An 11,387-nucleotide genomic window follows, 5' to 3' on the forward strand; every position below is an offset into this window, starting at 1 on the left:
GGCTTTTATTTCGGACATAGGAGCTGCCTACTCTGTTTTAACATCTCACTCGGGCCTTATGTTCTCCTCACCAATTTTAGTTATGGGGGTACATGGGACCCTTCTTCCCCCACTTAAAATTTTGCCACTGCCCTGCTTTCTTGCAGGATAATTTTTCTCTCATTCTTTTCTAGTTACACCTGCTTGCCCTGTACCTCTATATTGGGTCAAGATAGTCTTAGCCGCTTCGGGGCCACACTCACCTTGGCTCCCCCACACTCTCCTGAGTCACACTTTCTTCTCATCTTAGCGGCTCCACAGGTTCCCACCCCAGACCGTCCTGTCCCTACCCTGATCCAGTAGAACCCCAAGTATGGGGCATTCTACTCCTGTGATCAATCGTTACTCACCACCAGCCAGTCTTGGTTCGCCCTAAAGACCCTTCGTCCCTCCCTTCCAGACCCAAGCTTCCTTTTCTGAATCCCACCTCCGAGGCCTTAAGCCTATTCCCACCTGTCTCCTACCTCAAGGACCTTTAGTTCCTATCCACTCACCCTGCAACACTCCAGTTCTTCCCGTGTGTAAGCCCTCTGGTGCTACTGCTGGGTTCAAGACCCCCACCTCATAAATGAGGCAGTTATTCCAGTTCACCCCCTGGTTGACAGCCCATGCAATCTCCTGTCTAAGGTCCCTCCTGCCGCCTCCTACTTTACTGTTCTGGACCTGAAAGATGCCTTCTTCACTGTCCCTTTACACCCTAAGCCTTCACCTGGGAGGACCCTGACTCCCAGTCCTCCAGACAGTTTACATGAACTATTCTCTCTCAGGGTTTTTGGGACAGCCCCCATTTCTTTGGCCAAGCTCTGGCTCGAGAGCTCTCAAACTTTGACGCAGGTTCTAGCACGCTGTTCCAGTATGCTTCTCGACAGTCATACATTGTCTCTGTCCAACAGGCCACCTCAGCACTCCTGAACTTCCTCGGATCCCTGGGATATCGAGTCTCATCAACTAAGGCACTGCGCTCTTCTATAGTGGTCTATCTGGATGTTCAACTTAGCCCTGGGTCCAGGCCCTGAGGGATTTACAACCTCCAACCACAGGGGCTCAAATCCTCTCATTTTGGGACCTGCATGGTTCTTTTGCCATTGGATCCCTAACTTTTTCATTATAGCCAAACCTTTGTACCAGGCAGCCAGAGAGACCCCCACTGAACCTCTCACCCACCCGGCCGTCGTCCGTCACCGCTTCTCTCTACTGCAAGATGCCCTTCTAACAGCCCCGGCTCTTGCTGCAGCCTCCAGGGATCCTGCAGCTCTTCTGGAGCAGCCACTTACAGATCCCCAACTCACCCTGTTTGTTGATGGAAGCTCCCTTATAGATAAATCAGGAAACCGCCAGGCAGCATAAGCAGTGGTCACTTCCACTAACACAGTCGAAGCGACCCGCCTGCCAATGGGAACCTCCTCGCAAAATGCTGAATTAATTGCCTTGACTAGGGCACTCCAAATAGCCGAGGGCCAACGGGCTAAGATCTGTACTGACTCTTAATGTGCCTTCTTAATAGCCCATACTCACTCTGCACTCTGGAAGGAAAGGGGCTTCCTTACTACCAAGGGCACTCCCACAGTTAACAGACCCCTTATAGCCAACCTTTTGGGGGCCCCTCAGCTCCCTGCAAAAGTAGCCATTATTCACTGTTGGGGACACCAGTCCTCCAAGGACCCAGTGGCCTTGGGCAATGCCAAGCAAGGCTGACTCAGTGGCCCCGGGGCTGGCCTCCAGCTCCTCGGATTCCACAGAACATATCTTGTTCTTGACTCCCTGCTATCAGCCCTGTTACCAACCAGGAGAGAGGGACGAGCTCATAAAGGGGGGGGGGCACAGAAACAAGGGATGGGTGGTTCTACTTAAATAACCATCTCAGCCTTCCTCAAGACCAGGCATTGTCGATCATTTCAGACATCCGCCAGACCTTACACATGGGCCCCAAGCTTTGTTCTGCTTCTTGGAGCCCCTCTTTGACCCCACCCATCTCCGAGATCTTATTTCACAGGTTCACTCCTCCTGCCAGACAAGTGCCCAGGTCAACCCACAGGGGGCTGTCCATATAGATCAGTCTCTACATAAGCTTCATGGACGTCAACCGGACAAAGATTGGCAGGTCGATTTCACCCATATGCCTACTCATAAAAAACTCTGTTATCTCCCAACACTTGTGGACACTTTTACAGGGTGGATAGAGGCATTTCCGGCCTCCAGGGAAATAGTAGATGTGGTGGCTCATATGGTATGATATGGTACTCCTGGACCACATCATTCCTTGGCTTGGCATCCCCCAGACCATCCAATGGACAATGGGCCAGCCTTCATTTCCAGGGTCATGGAGCTCGTGTTAGAAGCTCTCAACATCTCCTGGAAACTCCACATCCACAATCCTCGGGAAAGGTAGAGAGGGCCAATGGGCTCATCAAACAATAGCTAATCAAGCTCTCCATTGGACTCAGGTTATCTTGGCCCTCCCTTCTCCCCAGTGCCCTTACTTGCCTCAGGACCACCCCACATTCCCCTATGGCCTGAGCCCTTTTGAGCTGCTTTATGGCAGGCCCTTTCTCCTTAACCATCACCTCCCAGTCCAAACTCCTCCACTGGCAGGGTACCTACCCCCTTTCTCCGTTCACACGCTGACAGCTGTCTCCCTGCCCCACACCAGTGGACCCTAGTGCCCCTGAGCCTGCCCCACTCTTCCCAGGGGACAGAGTATTCCTCAAACAGCTAACTCCTAGGTCTCTTGAACCTCAATGGACAGGACCTCACATGGTAATCCTCACCACACCCTCGGCTGCCAAGCTCCTGGGACACCCATGCTGGTACCATCTTTCCAGACTCAAGTGGGTCCCTACTCAAGACACTTGGTCTGTCCAGCAGTTAGGATCTTCCACCCTCTGGTTTTCCAAGATGCTACAACGAAGGGCCTACCTGCTCCTTAGCCTGGCACACTCATCTCTGGTGATACAAACAAGATGGGTAGTAAGAATATTTTTTCTCCTAAGACACTTGCCTTCTCATGTCCCTCAAGAAACAGTGGAGAACTTTTTTTTTTATTGGACTTTCTTTTTTATCTTTTTCTTTTCTTTTCTCTCTTTCTTTTTGTTTGTTTTCTTTCTTTTTTTTTTTTTTTTTGTTTTGTTTTGTTTTGTTTTATTGAGACAGGGTTTGTTGCTCTGTAGCTTTGGATCCTGTCCAGGAACTAGCTCTTGTAGACCAGGCTGGCTTTGAACTCACAGAGACCTCCCTGCCTCTGGGATTAAAGTGCTGGGATTAAAAGCATGCATCACCACTGCCCGGCTGAGAGTCTTCAAGAATAAATTTCTATCTATCTGAAGGAGAAGCCTCACCCACCACATGAGGGTCTTGCACTCTATTTCCAGCTTTCATTCTCTCGAGCCTCTCTGTTCATACGGTTTTTATACATACAACACAACAGACTTCAGACAATATCAAAGGTTACAAAAGCTGCTTCTCGGGGGTCATAAGGCATTCCTTGAGTAAACGACAGGGACAGACTGGGAACGCCTGCCGGCTGTCTCATTGGTGGGCGGCTGTAAAAGGGAATTCTGGCTACAGTGTTACTTTCTGACGGAGATAAGTTGCCAGAGTTACAAGGGAGAGAAGCTAAACTACAGGGGAACCTCAGGTGTGATTGACATTATAAGCTAACCTTTCAGATTAGCAAAGCGTGGAGGTGTCCGTCCTTCTGTCCATCCATCCATCCCTCCCACCACCTCCCCACCCCTCAGTCACACAGGAGAGTCGCACAGCTAGAAGCAGTTTGCAATTTGCAAGCAACCTAAGGGTGGGGGCCAGCGTCAGTGAGTAACCATGACAACCCAAGTAAAGCTAGAAGCAAAAGCACTTATCAGCTCTTTCCTTATCTTACTTGTAGCCCCAGAGCATAAGGAGGGAATTACTGGAGGGAAGTTTGTAACTTTTTTTTTTTTTTTTTTTTTTTTGGTTTTTCGAGACAGGGTTTCTCTGTGGTTTTGGAGCCTGTCCTGGAACTAGCTCTTGTAGACCAGGCTGGTCTCGAACTCACAGAGATCCGCCTGCCTCTGCCTCCCAAGTGCTGGGATTAAAGGCGTATGCCAACACCGCCTGGCAGTTTGTAACTTTTTATTCAAGGCGGTGAGGTCAGGCTATTTCTGGCTTAAAGCTATTTCCCTCTGGACCTGGTTAAAGGGCTAATTGCTTTCTCCAGTTACACCTAAAAACTTCAGAACTTGGGGCTGGAGAGATGGCTCAGTGGTTAAGAGCACTGATTCAATTCCTGAGTTCAATTCCCAGCAACCACATGGTGGCTCACAACCACCCATAATGAGATCTGGTGCCCTCTTCTGGCCAACAGGCAGGATACTGCATAAATAAATAAATAAATAAATAAATTCAGAATTTAAACATAAGCGGTTGTTATCTGACCCTAGGATTCTGTACCATGAACTGAGGTTAGAAGTTCTTGCAAGATGGTAATTGCTTAAGGAATTTTGCCAGTTTCGCCATCTTGCCTGTTATCAACTAGGCCCTGTGATAGAAGCTGCCTAGTGTTTAGATCCCTCTCTGTCTAAAAGACTTTGATTCGAGGCGGGCGGTGGTGGCGCACGCCTTTAATCCCAGCACTTGGGAGGCAGAGGCAGGCGGATCTCTGTGAGTTCGAGACCAGCCTGGTCTACAAGAGCTAGTTCCAGGACAGGCTCCAAAACCACAGAGAAACCCTGTCTCGAAAAACCAAAAAAAAAAAAAAAAAAAAGACTTGCCAGGGGGAAGGGCTGGAGAGATGGCTCAGGGGTTAATGTACTTAATAAAAAAAGAGTCATCATGGGGCTGGGGCTGGAGAGATGGCACAGAAGTTAAAAGCTCTGACCCATCTTCCAGAGGTCCTGAGTTCAATTCCCAGCAACCACATGGTGACTCACAACCATTTTTAATGAGATTTGGTGCCCCCTTCTGGCCTGCAGTAATATATACAGGCAGAACACTATACAAAATATAAATAAATAAATAAATAAATAAATAAATAAATATTTTTTTAAAAGTTTCCATGATCAAGCTGGGCAGTGGTGGTGCATGCCTTTAATCCCAGCACTTTGGAGGCAGAGGCAGGCAGACCTCTGTGAGTTTGAGGCTAGCCTGGTTTATGAGAGCTAGTTTCAGGGCAGGCTCCAAAGTTACAGAGAAACCCTGTCTCAAAAAAAATGAAAAACAAAAAAGTTTCCATGATCATGGTGTTTCTTCAGAGCAATAGAAACCCAAATTAAGATACATGAGGCAGGTCTTTCTACCTCAAAAGATCGGGATTAAGGGTGTTTCTTTCCACTGTAAAGATCCAGATTAGAAGTGGACCTTCCCACTTGAAATTAAGTAAAAATCCCTCACAGGTGTGTCCCATTTTGGGGTTTTCGTTAAGTCCAGATGTAGTCAAGTTGACCACCAAGAATGCCATCACAATGTTCCTCAACTGTCTTGGCTTGCTCACTCTCAGGACGATTTCCATTGTCACCTGAGTCTGCCCTGTATCTCTGCCTGTGGCCAGGCTGGCCTCAGACTCACTGTGTAGCTGAGAATGACCTTGAAGATCTGACCCTGCTCCTAATACCTAAGTGCTGGGATGGCAGGAATGCGCAGGGCCTAGGTGTGGTGTTTGAAGGGACTTGGACTCCACAGGCTACTATATTTGGATGCTTGATCCCTAGTTGGTGGAACTGTTTGGGAAGGATTAGGAGGCCTGGCCTTGATGGGGGAGGTGTCACTAGGGGTGGGCTTTGAGGTTTCAAAGTCCCACACCATTCTCAGTGCCTGTGGATCAGATGTAAGCTCTCAGCTACTTCTCCAAATCCATGTCTACCTGGCTGCTCCCGTGCTCCCTACAATGGTCATAGACTCTATGCTTTCGGGGCTGTGAAAGACTAAATTAGATGCTTTCTTTTTAAAGTTGCTTTGGTCATGGTGTCTCATCACAGCAACTGAGAAGCAACTAACACACTGGTTCATTTGGTGCATAAGTTCAAACCTAGGGCTTCATGCGTGTTAGTCAAGTGCTGACAACGGAGCCTGCTGCCTTGTGTTTCCTCTGCTTGTGAGGACACCATGTTAGATTTGGGGCCTGCCTTGATCTAGTTTCGTATACTCTGAACATAACTAGATCCATCCACAAAAACCATTTACTCATGGGTACATGGAGTCACAAACTCAGAATAATCAGGACCACAGCTGAGCCCAGAGCAGACACTAGCACTATAAGGTCTTCCTTCATTGTAGAAACATGATTTCTGGGGTCCAGAATGATTAACGCCTTCCTCAAAAGGGAAGCGGACTCCTAGCTAGGACTGCTGGCTGAGTTTACAGCCTCACGTCACACACAAGGCCTTGTTTTAGAGCTCTTGTCTGGTGGAGGGTAAAGTCATAAATAAGACACGATTGATTCCGCCTATAAATTTCTTGTATGACACCATGATCCTCCCCACAGTAGCCCTGGGATTCTTCCTACAACTGTTGGCAGGTGTTCCTCATCTGTTGGGCACCGTTGTTCATGTAAATTGGCAGGAGGATGAATGACTTCCTCCTTTCCTGTGTACTTCTGGTGAATAAGGTACGCCTTTATACTTTAGACTTTGTTCCATGCAATGGCGAGAAACATAAAAATCTGTTTTCCGTCATTAGCTAGCTGGCAATTGAGGACAATTAGCTAGACTGAGTTTCTCTGTGCGTGGGTTGCAAGCTAGACTTTTCACTGATAATACTCAAGGTCGGAGGCACAGTTGTCTTGTTTGTTGAATCAAAGTCTTTTATTTATTTATTTATTTTTATTTTTTTTTTTTTTCTTTTCTTTTTTTTTTTTTCCTTCGAGACAGGGTTTCTCTGTGGCTTTGGAGCCTGTCCTGGAACTAGCTCTGTAGACAAGGCTGGTCTCGAACTCAGAGAGATCCTCCTGCCTCTGCCTCCCAAGTGCTAGGATTAAAGGCGTATGCCACCATCGCCCGGCCATTTTTTTTGATTTTCGAGACAGGGTTTCTCCGTAACTTTTGGTTCCTGTCCTGGAACTAGCTATTCTAGACCAGGCTGGCCTCGAACTCACAGAGATCTGCCTGCCTCTGCCTCCTGAGTGCTGGGATTAAAGGCGTGCACCACCACCGCCCGGCTCGAATCAAAGTCTTTTTTTTTTTGTTTTTTTCACCACCATTACCCGGCTTCCCCCTGGCAAGTCTTATAAGGGAAAACATTTAATTAGGGCTGACATTCAGAGGATCAGTTTATTAGCATCACTGTGGAGAGCATGACATGGTCCTGGAGAAGTAGCTGAGAGTTCAGCAGGAAGAGAGAGACACTGGGCCTGATCTGGCTGTCTGATACCTCAACCCCCCCCCCCCGCCCCCAGTGACACACTTTCTCCAACAAGGTCACATCTCCTAATAGTGCCACTCACTGTGGGCCTATGGAGTCCTCTTTAATCAAAGCACCACATTCCACTCCCTGTATCCCATGGACTTATAGCATATCATAGTCCAAGTTCAAAGGTCCCCATAGTCTATCACAGTATCAACACTGTTCAAATGTCCAAAGTTCAAAGCCTCTGTCGAAGACTAGCTTTGACAAGACTTGTACATTCCAGGATAGGAGCACGAGGATTAGAATTATTAGGCAAAAGGAACAGAGATAGGAGAAATAAGAGAGAGAAACACAGCAGTGTTGGGAGGGACATTCAATGAACACTGAATCTGCCTTGTTTATTTTCTACAGACATACATTTCACTCCAAAAGGGGAAGGAGGAGTTAACAGACTTCATTAACTTGATATGAATTCTCTTGAATTCTCTGACCTTTGGTCCATGTGCTGCAGATCCACCTCTTTACCCAAAAGACTGATTAACCACATCCTAGGTCAGAATCTCTCGTTTGCAGCCACACCTGTTGTCAACAACTTTGAGAGAGCAAAAATAAACTCAAACTCTCTGACCTCCAGTCAAGGTGGGACAGGCTCACAGCTCTGTGGGCCCTCACAAGTCTCTTCTGACCGCTGGGCGATGGTGGCGCACACCTTTAATCCCAGCACTTGGGAGGCAGAGGCAGGCGGATCTTTGTGAGTTCGAGACCAGCCTGGTCTACAAGAGCTAGTTCCAGGACAGGCTCCAAAACCACAGAGAAACCCTATCTTGAAAAACAAACAAACAAACAAACAAACAAAAAAACAAGTTTCTTCTGAGACTCATGTATTTTCTTAACTGTAACCCCTGTAAAGTCAAAATGAGAAAGCAGAGCACATACTTCCAGCATCGCATCTGGCCCTGAGAGGAGCTGCCCTGCATCTGAGCTCACTTCCTCTTCCTCCCAGCATTCTGTTCTGTTTACTCCGCCTACCTAAATTCTGCCCTATCAGATGGGTCAAGGCAGTTTCTTTATTGACCAATGAAATCCCACATCATTTCCCCTTTTTCTGTTTAAAAAAAGGAAGGCTTTAACTTTAACATAGCAAAATTACACATAACAAAACAGTTATCAAGTAAGAATTACAATATTTACATCTATTTTATCTTTATTATAACTAAGGAAAACTATAACTAACTATATATTCTTCAACTCCATCAAAGACTCCAGGATATAATATTACCTAAGTAAACAAGTAAGAAACTTACAAAACTCTAGAAGTGACAGAGACATCTTGCTGCCTGGACAGTCACCCAAAGTTCTTTTTTACCGGTGGGGCATCCATCTTCGGCCTTCAGGCCCATAGTATCTAGAGACATTTCCATGAAGCAGGAAATTTCAAAGGCAGTTCAGTCACTATCTGCTGTGTCCTGTAGAATGTCTCGCAGACTCCTTCATGAATCAGGAACCCGAAAGATCATCTCACCTTTAGGCAAGTTCAGTAGTCCTCTCTCTGCGGGTTCTCTGTGTCCAGTTTATACAACAGTCCAGGCAAGAGCAGTTTCTTGCCCAAATGGCTATCAAACTCCATAAGGATCCTCTTCGATGCCCATCTTCTTCTTGAAGTAGATTGGTGCTGCCAGGAGCAGAGTGTCTCATTGTCATGAAAAGTCCTAAGTTATTAAAACATTAAATAGCATATTCCGTAGTCTTTGAAAGATGTGAAGAATGTCTATCTAAAATATATCTATGTACATCTAGAAAATCTAACATGACTACAAACTTGACTATTATAGACAACTATTCATTAACAACTGAAAGACCCCCCCCCCAAGGATGTCTTTCCTCTGGAGAGACTCCCTACCCAAGGATCAGTCGAGACCACTCGTGCGGATGCAAACAGCAAGAGGTTTATTCAGATGCACAGGTACCTGGGGCGGCAAAGTCTTTTGAAGGACTCGCGCCTGCCGGCTGGGGTAGGGGAATTTTTATAGGGGTTGAGGAGCAAAGGCGCAGGCACAGAAGCGAAAAGCGTAGTTACAGGGTTCCCATTGGCCAGTTTGAATGTGGCCAAGTCCAAGGCTAAGTCAAATCCTCAAAAAGTCAGATATGGACTGACTTGGCTCTGTCTAGGGTACAAGGTTGTTTTTCTCGGTGTTTTTCGTTCCTCCTTCAGACAAAATGTCTGACCACAGTTATCTTGTTTTGGCTGTCCCTGCACTTATTTTTGTTGGCAGCCTCTCATACTGTCCTCAGTTGAACCCTGAACGTGTAGTACAAGCCTTGCAAAATGGCGTTACTGGTGCTAAGCTGGGCGGGGGTCTTTCACAACTTATATACATAACATTTTTACATGAGCTACACAATCACAATACCTTAATCAATATCAGAAATACATATACAAGCCGGGCGATGGTGGCTCACGCCTTTAATCCCAGCACTCGGGAGGCAGAGACAGGCGGATCTCTGTGAGTTCGAGACCAGCCTGGTCTACAGAGCTAGTTCCAGGACAGGCTCCAAAGCCACAGAGAAACCCTGTCTTGAAAAACCAAAAAAAAAAAAAAAAGAAAGAAAGAAAAGAAATACATATACATATAACAAAATTGACCTTAAATTTAAATCACTAAAGCAAAATCCATATCAATGCAAATTATTCATACCTATATCATATCCCCCTAAATGTAAAAGAACATTTATAAACAATATTTGGGAATATGGACATAGTTATTTCTCTCCAAACTGCTTCCTGCTGAATGGGAGCGCAGTTAATCAGATATTTCAGGGTATAACCTGTGTGCTAGGTTCATCTCAGTAGTCAATTGAGTGAAGTAATTTTTTGAAGGTGTTCACAGCAACCTTTCAGGAGGGCGTGGTCTATCATACCATATTGGGATAGAAGCAATCCAAAGAGTCTCATCCTCTGTGAAAACAAAAGAAGAAACTCTTTTCCAAAGCAACATATCCTTAGACCCAAATTCTGAAGTCAAGGTATTTTCAAAATATCTATGTTGGATTAGTTCCGTAGCATTTATAAACAAATATCTTTTAGCAGCTGTTGCTCCTTCCTCAGCATTTAAACAATTCAAACAGAGCATAATAGCATACAGTATCAAAATTCTATGTGTATTTTCCATCTTTGTGCGCTTTATTTTAACCTCTATTTTGTTTATTTTTACTTTTATTTTTTGCTTTTTGAGACAGGTTCTCTGTATCTTTGACCTGGAATAAGTCTGTAGACCAGGCTGTCCTTGACCTCTCAGAGATCCACCTGTCTCTGCCTCCCAGGCATTGGGATTAAAGGTGTATGCTACTACACCTTGAACTCACAGAGATCTGTTTGTCTCTGCCTTTTAGGCACTGGGATTAAAGGCGTGTGCTACCACACCTTGAAGTCACAGAGGTCAATCTCCCTCTGCCTCCCAAGAGTTGGGATTAAAGGTGTGTACTACCACACCCAACTACTTTCTTTCTTCCTTTTTTACTTTTAAGAACTTTAATTTTTAGCTTGCATATATTTTTTAAACACACTGTAAATCATTCAGAAATTTTCTTTGTTTTTCAATCTCTCTTTACTGTATATCTTTTTTTTTTGACCACACAAGCCTTTAAATTACTCAGCAATATGGGTAGGATTAAAGCCGTGGCTTTGGCGGCTGGATCCAGCCCATTCCTTAGCTTTCTGCCATTCCAGCCTTGTGGCTGAAGTACCCGCCAGAGCCCTGTTCATCACCACAACTCTACAATGTTTCAAGGTCCTTGCCAGCAAGCAAGCTGCAACAGTATTAAGCAACACTCAAAAGCTCCGTAGTCAGGACCGCCTGCTTGAAAGTCAGAGTTTGCCCTGGCCAGACGTCCCAGAAAACCGGCATTTTTAAACAGCGCAGCTTTTTTCCTGCTATGGCTGAAAACCGAAAAGCATGTGTTCAGTTTTTATCAATACCATTTAAGTGTTTCGTGGCAGGACCTCTTAATGAGCTGCAGGGTTTTGCAGCTAA

The sequence above is a fragment of the Chionomys nivalis genome, chromosome 7 (assembly GCF_950005125.1).
Source record: "Chionomys nivalis chromosome 7, mChiNiv1.1, whole genome shotgun sequence".
Taxonomy (NCBI): domain Eukaryota; kingdom Metazoa; phylum Chordata; class Mammalia; order Rodentia; family Cricetidae; genus Chionomys; species Chionomys nivalis.